This window comes from Stomoxys calcitrans, chromosome 1 (genome assembly GCF_963082655.1).
Source record: "Stomoxys calcitrans chromosome 1, idStoCalc2.1, whole genome shotgun sequence".
NCBI lineage: Eukaryota > Metazoa > Arthropoda > Insecta > Diptera > Muscidae > Stomoxys > Stomoxys calcitrans.
Window position 1 is genome coordinate 61,608,474 of NC_081552.1, and position 14,961 is coordinate 61,623,434.

Genomic DNA, 14,961 nt, shown 5'->3' on the forward strand with positions numbered 1-14,961 from the left:
AAAATCCGCAATTACTTTTTGGGCAACCCAATATAATTCAAAATATAATTTTATTAATTGGGTAAAATTGAATTCTTCGAAATTGTCTTAAATGATAGAATGGAAGGATTGCTAAAATTGCAATTGAAAAAACTAGAGCGATTACTCCTCCTAATTTATTAGGAATTGATCGTAAAATTGCGTAAGCAAATAAAGCTAATACAATAAATGGTAAAAAAAAAAATGAAATGTAAAGAATCGAGTTAATTTGCGCTATTAACAACAAATCCTCCTCATACTCATTGTACTAAATCAATTCCTAGATAAGGAATTGCTGATAGTAAATTAGTATTTACTGTAGCTCCTCAAAAAGATATTTGTCCTCAAGGTAGTATATATCCTTTAAATGCTGTTCTTACTACTAAAAATAAAATAATTACTCCTACTATTCATGTTGGAGTAAATAAATATGATCCATAATATTTTCCTCGACCTGCATGTAAATACAAATAAAGAAAAACTTGCACCATAAGCATATACAATTCGTAATAATCATCCATAATTTACATCTCGACAAATATAATTAACTCGATTAAAAGCTAAATTGATATCTGCAGTATAATGTATAGCAAACCAAGTAAAAGCGTGCTAAGTTCGGCCGGGCCGAATCTTATATACCCTCCACCATGGGTCGCATTTGTCGAGTTCTTTTCCCGGCATCTCTTCTTAGGCAGAAAAGGATAAAGGAAAAGATTTGCTATGCTATTAGAGCGATATCAAGATTGTGCTGGACGATTGTCCAATATTGTTTCGAATATCGTGATCTACAATCAGTGGAGACTTACTTACATTGGTGTAGGAATGTTTGCTGGGTAAGGAAGTTCTGCTTTAGTAATCATTCTAACTCTTATACACAATTGTTTTTTTTTTTGCTCTTATCTCATGTCTATTGAGATGTATCTACGTGAATGCATTCCCAAGTGTAGGTGTCAAGTGATGAAACTCTATTATAGCTGTCGTTTAAGCCAGGCTGGCGATGGGTCAGTGGGGATTGCGGCGGACTACCAGCCAGTGGACTCAGGTTCGAGCCCAGTTAAGGCCATTATTTTTCTGGATTTTTTCCCTTGCTCGAGTTTTTTTTTTCTGTTCGTCGACAGACAAATGGTTTAATGAAAAGGAATTGTTTTATGTGCGGAAAAGAGATCGACCATGAACAACCGTTGGCATATTTGTTGCTTTTAAGTAATATGCTAGACTTGTTCAAGGTGAACTTGTTTGGGCTCCCGATGGATGTTCATGGATTTAATTAGCCAATCGGATTCTTTTAACGGTTTATGCACTGGATCTTCCAGTATCTCTCATTTTCGTCAAGTTTTTTTGGTTGGAGTCAGTTTCTTTTTTCCATTGGCTTCAGTTATGGTGTCAAGACTTCGAGTTTTATTAATTCTTTCCATCTTGAACATCATCTAAATCACATCGCTCCTGTGGTAAAGTTTTTAAGTGAAGTGTTTTTTTTTTTTTTTTTTTTTCTGAATTGTCGAAAAGGCGTACAGACAGCCAAACAGAGCCTTTTAAAGCAGTGGAGTCCTTATTTAAGGAGATATAAAAGTGAATCTTGTATCAAACCCTAAAGGTAACGAATTTTATACGTGGTAACCAATGAAGTTTTATTTTGATCAAGGGTTTTATTTAGGTGCAATTGCCATCATTCCCTTATAGTGTCGTTATAAGGGAATCTATATTGACTCCTTCGAATTTGTGGTGGAGTTTTTTCTTAACTTGTTCGCAATTTGGGGGAAATCCCAAGAAAAAAGACGAAAACCAACCGTGATACTAGGTCTTATCCTGGTAAATCATAGGCCTTGTTGCGAGTTAACGTGTGGATCCACCTCCTTGCTAGAGTTTGGTGAGAATTGCATGAGTTAAGGGCAAACCTTTTGGTGAAAAAATTCAGCCAAGGGGCCTGAAGGAGCGGAGTAGTTTTCTATTGCTTGAGGTACTACAGCCAGTCTGGTTGCTTGACTAAACACTTACCATAATTCGAGGAGAAATTACGAAAGTTCCATACAAAGCTGTCCTTGCCTATAAAGTGCTGACTTACCCCTTTTTGAAGACATTATTTAATTGTGGTCATTATTATCTAAGTCGACAGCGAACTGCCGCCACCCATTTATTAGCAGCGCCAACTCATCGACATAACCCCTCTTGCTCACCCAATTACAACACCCACACACGACAGAGCTAAGTCTATAAATAGACGCATGGGAACGTGGAGCCCAGCTTAATCATCTCCGCATAACAGACTCCACACACGAATAACGTCATCAACAAGACGCCCTCAATTGTATCTGGCTAGTGGCTGAGTGAGCTAGCAGATACCTACTTACCGCATCAGTTATCTAAGGTCTCCGGTCAGGATGAATAATTTTTAATTAAATTAAATTAGCAGATAAGTGTAATTATTATCATATGCAAAGTTTATCATCCTATCTCATTCCTAAACAGCTAAAAGCCCAATAGAATCCACGTCCAGCGTAAAATGCTCATCGAGGCCTCGGCGATCATCGTGCTAACCTGGCTAATGGAAATGGTTAAAAAGTAAAGCCAAAAGGCTTAAAAACAAAAGTGAGTTAAAAAAATCAATTTTCATTTAAATTTTGCATATGAAAGGTTAATGTAGTAAAAAGTTAATTTTAGTCCATTATAATTATAAACTTAAAAGAAATCAATTTTGGGTCATGTCAAGGAAAATTCAATGAACTATTAATTATTACATTTCCTTCCTTTTGAACTATTTCGTCTCAGTTTGCATGCTTGCATAAATATATATTTTTTTTGACCGTTGAGTTTTCCCTGAGCTGACATATTTAGAATTTGAACGCGTTTGAATAATTATCCGATTAAATTAAATATTACGAGATTAACCCTTAGATCGTTAAATATGAACTGGAATTATAAACTTTTGGTTGTTCGTTCCAAATATTTCATATTTTATTTATATAATACTAGTTATTAAGATTTTGGCTTATATGGCATCATCTTCATGAATTTTATTAAATATAGATATATAATCTGAAATGGATTTCTAAATTCTTTTACCTTTCCTTGGTAGTGATATAGAGATGGAGTAGATATTGCGTTTGGGGCACTGGCAATTGTTAAGGCCGCTGGTGCCATGGTAGGGTAGGGTTTGGAGGCCATGGTTCCCAGAACATCAGGGAATCGAACTAGCTTGTCGCCTATGTTTCTTTACTATAGATTACAATACCAAATTAATGGGGGAATTTCATTCTGATTTGGTTTGGTCCATTAAGTTTTCAAAGTCTAGATCCATAGTGCTTTTGTTTACTGGGAGTCTAAAATAATATTTTGTTTGTGTCCGAGATTGTGGAAATCAGGTGAATAAAGGAGGTCCGAACCCCCCCACCCGACTGTCTTGCTAGCCCTTTTTAATGGCTCCCAGTCCTCTTTGTTTGCATAGAATTATAATTGGAAATTAAGTCAACATCTTCCACCACAATCTATTTTGTCGAAAGGCGAGTTTTAGCGACCTTCTGGGTAGTAGAAATCTTATAACGTCTTTGTGACCACAATCCGAACCCCTTTTGGACATTACATAAATAAATGGCGCCCAACGTGGGGCCGAAGTTTTTGTCTTTTTAGAATAAATTTTGCTTAATAGGGCAGAGGAATTCTATTAAGTCTGAATATAGGCCCATTTGCTTAATCAGAAATAAATTATACGATTAGAGTTCATTTGTTTTAGAGGTATTGGAGACACCGTTTTATTTGGATGATTTACTGCACTCGAATACTTAATAAGACTCTCTGGATTTTCATAGATCTGCTTGTTGCGAGTCCTATGACCGAGAATCAACTTATTATCACTTTCAGTGTGTTTTTAGTGTGAATAGAAAGGTGCGGATAATATCTGGTGAAGGATCTTATTGATATTCTTGGTAAAGGATGTGGCTGGATTCTGGCATCCTGTAGGTTATAGGATATACTTTAAGGTGCTGCAGGCGTTTTAAAGTCCATGAATTACAGTTCGTGACGTTTAAGAAGTATGCTAGTTTGCTTATCTTTTACTATAGAACCTAAGGCGACTTCACGCCATAGCCCTGTTTTTTTTATTAGACGACAAGATATTGTTTTTTTTTTTTCAACTCCATTCTCGAAATCACTTACCGAAACAAGGAAGGTGTTATTATTATATTATTGAACTCATATATTGTTTTTTTGTACAGGTTTTTAATCTGGCTCCGAGGTCAGGCATTATTTTTTCTTTACTTTTAAGCGAATATTTGGTTAGAATAGACACACATTGATAGGTAGTTGACGGAATTTAAACCAGAACTGTATAAATTTCCGAATTTCGGATTTGTAATGGCGACGGCTCGTAGTCCACCACCACGACAGGACCCTTCAATGGCAGGTTTGGTAAATTCTAGTCTGACCGAGCTGAAATGTTCTATATGTGAGGAGTTTATGAATTTTGTAGTTCAAGAATGCTATAAGCTTTCGACATGTGGTCATATTTTTCATAGAGTCTGTATTGAGACGACTTTGTCGACTTCGTCGAACTGTCCGGCATGCAAATTATCATGTGAGCTTTCAGATTTGAGAAAGTATGGTACGGATCTTCCTATGAGGCCTGAGGCATTAGTGAACTCGACAGGGGCGGTCAAGAAAAAGACGGCAGGTCGCGGTAAGCCTAGGGGAGTGGCAGGAAATCGCATGGGTACGCGAAGTATAACTAGGGCTTTATTTCCTAACACGGGCCTTGGTGCTTCCGGTGTGCCTGATATGACCAATGGTGATTCTCCGGGTGATGATATCCAGGGTTCAGATCGTATGGGACGGAATCAGTTGGATGAACCTTCGGGTTCACCCATGCCAATGGTGAATAACAGACATGAGGTGGATTATGACCGGATCGGGCAGATGATTGAAGATAGACTTTCTCGAATGATGCGGAACTTGAGTGTTACACGATCTTCAGGACCAGTGCAGCAGTCTGGTCTTGGACAGTCTCCCTTGGGTTTGGATCCTTCTTCTTTGAGAGTTCCTAATTCAAATCCCAATCATTATGATCAGGGGACACATCGTAGACAGGCCAGTCTTCGTCCTCAGCCTATTCCAAATGCGGAAAAGGTGACTTCTATCATCCAGAACTGGAACGTAAAGTTCGACGGTTCCAAAGATGGTCTCACGGTTGACGAGTTTCTCTATCGGATAAGATCTCTTACAGCTTTGCATTTTGAGGGTAATTTCGATATGATATGCAGGAACCTGAATATTCTTTTAGTGGGCAAGGCTCACGAGTGGTTCTGGCGCTACCACAAGAAGGTAGACCAGATTGAGTGGACTGAATTTTGTGGCGCGTTGAAGTCACAATACAAGGATATGCGGTCCGTATATGACAGAAAGGAGGAGGTCAGGAATAGGAAGATGCGACCAGGTGAATCCTTTGATTCATACTATGACTCGATATGTTCAATCATGGATAGATTGGAGCATCCAATGGAGGAGGAGGAGCTGGTCGAGATCCTGGTACGGAATTTACGTCCGGACATCCGCCACGAGTTGCTGTATTTCCCTATCTATTCCATTGCCCAATTGAGGAAGCTCGTACAAATGCGAGAGAGCCTTCTGAGCGATGACAATTTTAGAAGAGGCCTTTCCTCAAAGACTTCTATGACTCCTCAGTTACCAGCCCGTAGGAATGTCGCTGAGGTTGATTGTGAAGAGAGGGACTTGGATATGTCGACAACCAGTGAGATGCTGGATGCCATCAACTACAGCTCTACAGTTTATAAGTGTTGGAATTGTGATGAGGTGGGGCATTTTTGGGATGACTGTGTTCGAGAGAGAAAAGTCTTTTGCTACGGTTGTGGGGCAAAGGGGGTGTATAAGCCCCAATGCGAGAAATGCGCCGCCAAGAAAGTGCTTGTTTCAAAAAACTCCCAGCGCCCGAATCCAAAGACCAATTATCCCTAGGTGCTGACTTAGGTATTCCACACAACCCTGATTTGACAACCAAAATTTCAATTCTCAGGAGAAATTCTTCTGAAAGTGATAACCGGCCTAGACTTTTACATCCAATTCGTCCATACCACCAGCGATATTTTGACTATATCCAGAGACGTAACCAGATATTTTTGGTAGATACGATTTCTGACCGGAATTCCATGAGGAGGAGGAGATCCACTTTACGTCTTAGGGATTATTTTAAAAGAAGGAGAGCTTCAAATAAGTATATTGTTTCCGCTATTGTCAACAACCCCGATGACCGAAGGTATTATGCAGAGGTTCGTTTTTTGGAATTTAGAGAATTTGGTTTGCTTGACACTGGAGCAAATGTCACATGCATAGGCTCTAGTTTAGCCGATTATGACTTTTCGAAGTTTGACCAATATGTTCCCGGGAAATCTTTCGTGCGAACGGCGGATGGCAAGTTCCAAAGGACTTATGGGTATTTGATGGTGGATGTTGTTTTTCGGAATCAAACTAGGAGTTTGAAGGTATTGATCGTCCCTTCTATCACCCAAAGGCTGATCTTAGGCGTCGATTTTTGGAAGGCTTTTGGACTAGCATCGGATGTTTTCGATTCGGCTCTTATTGTTGCCCCTAGTGATTTTCCACACACGAATAGGTTTTTACGAGTCAGTGGTGTAGAGAAGATTTCACCTGTTCAGGGGTCTGAGTCTGTTGGGACTTTAGAGAACAGATATCCATTAACCCCAGAGCAAAGTCAACAGTTGCGGACTATAATTGCATTGTTCCCGGATTTCCACAAACAGGGTCTTGGTAGGACGACATTATTGACACATGATATTGATGTGGGCAGCTCAAGGCCGATTAAACAGCGCTATTATCCGGTTTCTCCCGATGTGGAGAAGCTGATGTACCAGGAGATTGACCGAATGTTAGCGCTGGGCGTGATCGAGCCTTCATCTTCACCATGGAGTTCGCCCATGCGACTCGTGGTGAAACCTAATAAGGTGCGCTTGTGCTTGGATGCTCGCAAGGTGAACCAGGTGACGAAAAAGGACGCATATCCTCTGCCTTCGATGGAGGGAATTTTTTCGCGGTTGCCAAGGGCCAACATTATTTCCAAGCTGGACTTAAAGGACGCCTACTGGCAGATTGCGTTAAGCGATGAGGCTAAGCCGTTGACGGCTTTTAATGTACCTGGGCGTCCTTTATACCAGTTTGTCGTAATGCCTTTCGGTCTATGCACGGCACCGCAGACGATGTGCCGTCTTATGGACCAGTTGATTCCGCCGGAACTAAGACACTGCGTCTTTGGTTACTTGGACGACTTGATAATTGTTTCCAAGGATTTTCCTAGCCATATTTCTGCGTTGGTCCGAATTGCAGAGGAATTTAGAAGAGCTAATCTGACATTGAATGTCGATAAAAGCCACTTCTGTGTTACAGAGGTGAAATACCTTGGGTATATGATCGGAAATGGTGGAATCAGAACTGATCCCGAGAAGATAGATGCGATAACGAGATGGCCCGCCCCTAGGAGCATCAGACAAGTGCGTGGTTTCTTAGGATTGGCAGGGTGGTATAGGCGGTTCATTAAAAATTTTTCGTCGTTGACCTTTCCTATAACGGAGACACTGTCTTCGAAAAGGAAATTCCATTGGACCCCGGAGGCCGATGAAGCCTTTGAATTGGTCAAGAAACGCCTTACTACCGCGCCCGTCCTCATAAACCCTGACTTCTCGAAGAAGTTTTTTGTGCATTGTGACGCCTCCGATTACGGTATAGGGGCAGTTTTAGTTCAACTGGACGAAAATGGATCAGAGCGACCCGTCGCCTACATGTCCAAAAAACTAAACACTGCCCAAAGGAACTATAGCGTAACGGAGAAGGAATGTCTGGCTGCCGTAGAGGCGGTGAAGCGATTCCGATGTTACCTCGAGATGCAGGAGTTCGAAATCGTCACCGACCACTCGTCATTAGTCTGGTTAATGGGTCAACCGGACTTGTCAGGAAGGCTTGCTAGGTGGGTGTTTAAATTGCAGGCATTCAAATTCTCTGTTAGCCACCGTAAGGGAAGGGACCATGTCGTTCCAGACTCTTTATCCAGGAGGGACTTTGATGAGATATCTGGCCTGGATCTGTCGGACCCCGAAATAGATTTGAACTCGAGATGTTTTGATGACGAGGATTACAGAGAATTGAGGGACCGCATAGGCAACGACCAATCTGCATACCCGGATCTGAGGGTTTTGGATAGATACGTTTATATTCGTACTGAGTTTTATAGCGGAAATGGGGATCAAGAGGCCAATTCCTGGAAGCTCTGGGTTCCACGGAATCTGAGAGATTCCCTCATATCACGTTTTCATGACTCGGCTATTACCGCACACGGAGGAATGTCAAAGACTCTCGACCTTATACGACGGAACTTTTATTGGCCAGGGATGGTTTCCGATACTAGGGACTTTGTTCGCAAGTGCGAGATCTGTAAAGGGACGAAACACCCCAATTTTGTTTTACGACCGGAAATGGGGAAACAAGTTATTACGACGCGACCTTTTCAGCGATTTTATATCGATATCTTGGGCCCCTATCCAAGATCGAAAGGCGGCCACATTGGGCTCTTAATAGTACTTGATCATTTGACCAAGTTTCATTGGTTATGCCCAATGAAAAAGTTCACGGCGCAGGTCATTGGAAAATTTCTTTTGTCAGACATATTCCATGTCTATGGAGTACCCGAAGTTATCGTTAGCGATAATGGTTCGCAGTTTAGGTCAAATGACTTTAATGCATTTTTGACTAAATTGGGCATTCAGCATACCTACACGGCTCTTTATTCCCCACAGGCCAATGCATCTGAACGGGTGAATAGGTCTATGATTGCAGGAATCAGAGCATTTTTGAAGAAGGATCATAAAATGTGGGATGAACACCTTAGTTCCATAAGTTGTGCTTTACGCAACTCTGTTCATCACACCATCAAATGCTCTCCTTATTTTGCCACCTTTGGCTTCGATATGGTGACCCATGGCGATTCTTATCGATTACTGCGTAATGTCCATATGTTAGATGAATCTCATTCTACATTGAAGAGGGAAGATCAGCTGGCTTTGCTGAGGAAAGACTTGCGAGAGAATATTTCGAAGGCTCATGCCACTAATCGAGATCGGTACAACTTGAGAACTCGTCCTGTTTCCTATTCTGTAGGGCAAACCGTTTTCCGCAGGAACTTTTCACAGAGCAGTGCAGAGAAGCAGTACAGTGCGAAGTTCGCACCGGTATTTGTAAAGGCGGTAGTGAAATCCAAACTTGGGACTAATTACTATGTGTTACAAGATGTAGATGGTAATTCAAGCGGAACGTATCACGCGAAAGATATGCGTCCTTAAGTATAATTCCTGGTAATCTCCTGACCGATACGATCGAGATTACCCGGTTTGTGCTGGACGATTGTCCAATATTGTTTCGAATATCGTGATCTACAATCAGTGGAGACTTACTTACATTGGTGTAGGAATGTTTGCTGGGTAAGGAAGTTCTGCTTTAGTAATCATTCTAACTCTTATACACAATTGTTTTTTTTTTGCTCTTATCTCATGTCTATTGAGATGTATCTACGTGAATGCATTCCCAAGTGTAGGTGTCAAGTGATGAAACTCTATTATAGCTGTCGTTTAAGCCAGGCTGGCGATGGGTCAGTGGGGATTGCGGCGGACTACCAGCCAGTGGACTCAGGTTCGAGCCCAGTTAAGGCCATTATTTTTCTGGATTTTTTCCCTTTCTCGAGTTTTTTTTTTCTGTTCGTCGACAGACAAATGGTTTAATGAAAAGGAATTGTTTTATGTGCGGAAAAGAGATCGACCATGAACAACCGTTGGCATATTTGTTGCTTTTAAGTAATATGCTAGACTTGTTCAAGGTGAACTTGTTTGGGCTCCCGATGGATGTTCATGGATTTAATTAGCCAATCGGATTCTTTTAACGGTTTATGCACTGGATCTTCCAGTATCTCTCATTTTCGTCAAGTTTTTTTGGTTGGAGTCAGTTTCTTTTTTCCATTGGCTTCAGTTATGGTGTCAAGACTTCGAGTTTTATTAATTCTTTCCATCTTGAACATCATCTAAATCACATCGCTCCTGTGGTAAAGTTTTTAAGTGAAGTGTTTTTTTTTTTTTTTTTTTTTTCTAAATTGTCGAAAAGGCGTACAGACAGCCAAACAGAGCCTTTTAAAGCAGTGGAGTCCTTATTTAAGGAGATATAAAAGTGAATCTTGTATCAAACCCTAAAGGTAACGAATTTTATACGTGGTAACCAATGAAGTTTTATTTTGATCAAGGGTTTTATTTAGGTGCAATTGCCATCATTCCCTTATAGTGTCGTTATAAGGGAATCTATATTGACTCCTTCGAATTTGTGGTGGAGTTTTTTCTTAACTTGTTCGCAATTTGGGGGAAATCCCAAGAAAAAAGACGAAAACCAACCGTGATACTAGGTCTTATCCTGGTAAATCATAGGCCTTGTTGCGAGTTAACGTGTGGATCCACCTCCTTGCTAGAGTTTGGTGAGAATTGCATGAGTTAAGGGCAACCTTTTGGTGAAAAAATTCAGCCAAGGGGCCTGAAGGAGCGGAGTAGTTTTCTATTGCTTGAGGTACTACAGCCAGTCTGGTTGCTTGACTAAACACTTACCATAATTCGAGGAGAAATTACGAAAGTTCCATACAAAGCTGTCCTTGCCTATAAAGTGCTGACTTACCCCTTTTTGAAGACATTATTTAATTGTGGTCATTATTATCTAAGTCGACAGCGAACTGCCGCCACCCATTTATTAGCAGCGCCAACTCATCGACATAACCCCTCTTGCTCACCCAATTACAACACCCACACACGACAGAGCTAAGTCTATAAATAGACGCATGGGAACGTGGAGCCCAGCTTAATCATCTCCGCATAACAGACTCCACACACGAATAACGTCATCAACAAGACGCCCTCAATTGTATCTGGCTAGTGGCTGAGTGAGCTAGCAGATACCTACTTACCGCATCAGTTATCTAAGGTCTCCGGTTCAATTCCCGAGCCGGCCAGGATGAATAATTTTTAATTAAATTAAATTAGCAGATAAGTGTAATTATTATCATATGCAAAGTTTATCATCCTATCTCATTCCTAAACAGCTAAAAGCCCAATAGAATCCACGTCCAGCGTAAAATGCTCATCGAGGCCTCGGCGATCATCGTGCTAACCTGGCTAATGGAAATGGTTAAAAAGTAAAGCCAAAAGGCTTAAAAACAAAAGTGAGTTAAAAAAATCAATTTTCATTTAAATTTTGCATATGAAAGGTTAATGTAGTAAAAAGTTAATTTTAGTCCATTATAATTATAAACTTAAAAGAAATCAATTTTGGGTCATGTCAAGGAAAATTCAATGAACTATTAATTATTACATTTCCTTCCTTTTGAACTATTTCGTCTCAGTTTGCATGCTTGCATAAATATATATTTTTTTTGACCGTTGAGTTTTCCCTGAGCTGACATATTTAGAATTTGAACGCGTTTGAATAATTATCCGATTAAATTAAATATTACGAGATTAACCCTTAGATCGTTAAATATGAACTGGAATTATAAACTTTTGGTTGTTCGTTCCAAATATTTCATATTTTATTTATATAATACTAGTTATTAAGATTTTGGCTTATATGGCATCATCTTCATGAATTTTATTAAATATAGATATATAATCTGAAATGGATTTCTAAATTCTTTTACTTTCCTTGGTAGTGATATAGAGATGGAGTAGATATTGCGTTTGGGGCACTGGCAATTGTTAAGGCCGCTGGTGCCATGGTAGGGTAGGGTTTGGAGGCCATGGTTCCCAGAACATCAGGGAATCGAACTAGCTTGTCGCCTATGTTTCTTTACTATAGATTACAATACCAAATTAATGGGGGAATTTCATTCTGATTTGGTTTGGTCCATTAAGTTTTCAAAGTCTAGATCCATAGTGCTTTTGTTTACTGGGAGTCTAAAATAATATTTTGTTGTGTCCGAGATTGTGGAAATCAGGTGAATAAAGGAGGTCCGAACCCCCCCACCCGACTGTCTTGCTAGCCCTTTTTAATGGCTCCCAGTCCTCTTTGTTTGCATAGGAATTATAATTGGAAATTAAGTCAACATCTTCCACCACAATCTATTTTGTCGAAAGGCGAGTTTTAGCGACCTTCTGGGTAGTAGAAATCTTATAACGTCTTTGTGACCACAATCCGAACCCCTTTTGGACATTACAAGATTGGGTCCGGTTTGGACCACAATTTAATTATATGTTGGAGACCTGTGTAAAATGACAGCCAATTTGAATAAGAATTGCGCCCTTTGGGGCTCAAGATGTAAAATAGAGAAATCGATTAATATGGGAACTGTATCAGACTATAGACCGATTCAGACCATAATAAAAACGTATGTTGATAGTCAAGAGACGATCCGTCGTTCAAAATTCAGGAAAATCGGATAATAATTGCGACCTCTAGAGGCTCAAGAAGTCAAGATCCCAGATCGGTTTAATATGACAGCTATATCAGGTTATGAACCGATTTAAACCTTTTTTGACACAGTTGTTGAAAGTTAAGATAAAATACGTCATGCAAAATTTCAGCCAAATCGGATAGAAATTGCGCCCTCTAGAAGCTCAAAAAAGTCAAGTCCCCAGATCTGTTTATATGGCAGGTATATCAGGTTATGGACCGATTTGAACCATACTTGGCACAGTTGTTAAATATCATAACAAAACACGTCGTGCAAAATTTCATTCCAATCGGATAAGAATTGCGCACTCTAGAGGCTCAAGAATTCAAGACCCCAAGAACGGTTTATATGACAGGCTATATCAGGTAATGAACCGATTTAAACTATACTTTGCACACTTGGTGAACATCATAACAAAACGCGTCGTGCGAAATTTTATCCAATCGGATAAGAATTGCGACCTCTAGAGGCTCAGGAAGTCAAGACCCAAGATCGGTTTATATGGCAGCTATATCAAAACATGGACCGATATGGCCCCATTTACAATAACAACCGACCTACACTAATAAGAAGTATTTGTGCAAAATTTCAAGCGGCTAGCTTTACTCCTTCGGAAGTTAGCGTGCTTTCGACAGACAGACGGACGGACATGGCTAGATCGACATAAAATTTCACGAAGATCAAGAATATATATACTTTATGGGGTCTAAGACGAATATTTCGAGTAGTTACAATCAGAATGACGAAATTAGTATACCCCCCATCTTATGGTGGAGGGTATAAAAAAATCCATTAAGAATTTGAATAATTAAACATAATCTTAAAAAAGATCCAAAATTTCATTATGAGGAAATATTTCTACTGGCTGGAAGATCTACTAAAGCATAATTTGCAATTCTTAAAATTGGGTGTTTAAGTCGTAAAGGTTTATTCATTAGCTTAATTAAATATAGGTCGTAGAAGTCCGTAAATAAATTTGTAATATTTACAACTGCAATTAATGGGATTAATAAATAATTTATCAATACAATTGTTTGTAAATTAGTTGGATAATTATATAATTTATTAAGAGATAAGGAATTTTCAATAATGAAAGAATTTAAATTTGAAATTGAGATAATTTCTGTATTAAAATATTGTAATAAAATATTTTTATCAAAAAATATAAAATATATATTATTATAAACCGCTTAAAATTTTGCACAAATACTTCTTATTAGTGTAGGTCGGTTGGTATTGTAAATGGGCCATAGCGGTCCATGTTTTGATATAGCTGCCATATAAACCGATCTTGGGTCTTGACTTGAGCCTCTAGAGTGCGCAATTCTTATCCGATTGGAATGAAATTTTGCACGACGTGTTTTCTTTTGATGTACAACAACTGTGCCAAGTATGGTTCAAATCGGTCCATAACCAGATATAGCTGCCATATAAACCGATCTGGAGTCTTGAATTCTTGAGCGTCTAGAGGGCGCAATTCTTATCCGATTGAAATGAATTTTGGCACGACGTAATTTGTTATGATATCCAACAACTGTGCCAAGTATGGTTCAAATCGGTCCATAACCTGATAAAGCTGTCATATAAACCGATCTTGGGTCTTGAATTCTTGAGCCTCTAGAGGGCTCAATTCTTATCCGATTTGAATGAATTTTAGCACGTAGTATTTTGTTATGATACCCAACAACTGTGCCAAGTATGGTTCAAATCGGTCTATAACCTTATAAAGCTGTCATATAAACCGATCTGGGGACTTGACTTCTTGAGCTTTTAGAGGGCGCAATTCCTATCCGATTTTGCTGAAACTTTGCATGGCGTATTTTATTCTTACTTTCAACAACAGTGTTAAATAAGGTTCAAATCGGTTCATAACCTGATATAGCTGCCATATAAACCGATCTGGAATTTTGACTTCTTCAGCCTGTAGAGGTCGCAATTATTAACCGATTTGCCTGAAATTTTTTACGACGGATTCTCTCATGACCATCAACATATGGTTGACCGGTCTGAATCGGTCTATAGCCCGATACGGCTCCCATATAAATCGATCTCTCTATTTTACTTCTTGAGCCACCAAAGGGCGCAATTCTTATTCGAATTGGCTGACATTTTACACAGGTCTCCAACATATAATTTAATTGTGGTCCAAACCGGACCATATCTTGATATCGCTCTAATAGCAGAGCAAATCTTTTCTTATATCCTTTTTTTGCCTAAGAAGAGATGCCGGGAAAAGAACTCGACAAATGCGATCCATGGTGGAGGATATATAAGATTCGGCCCGGCCGAACTTAGCACGCTTTTACTTGTTCGTTCTTCTTTTTGTTGCACCAACATAACCACAATTTTACTTCATTTGGAAATTCATAAATGCAAACTGGAAAATCTTTGCAATGGCACATCAACAAAGATACCGCAAAGCTATGATCAGCGTTGCGTTGCCAATGAGAAACTGAAAT

General features: G+C 39.5%; 1 pseudogene; it reads right to left on the reverse strand.

Annotated features, from left to right (window-relative positions):
* Positions 1–195: 195 nt before the first annotated feature.
* LOC131995903 (cytochrome b-like) lies at positions 196–13,437 on the reverse strand (annotated as a pseudogene).
* Between the last annotated feature and the right edge of the window lie 1,524 nt (positions 13,438–14,961).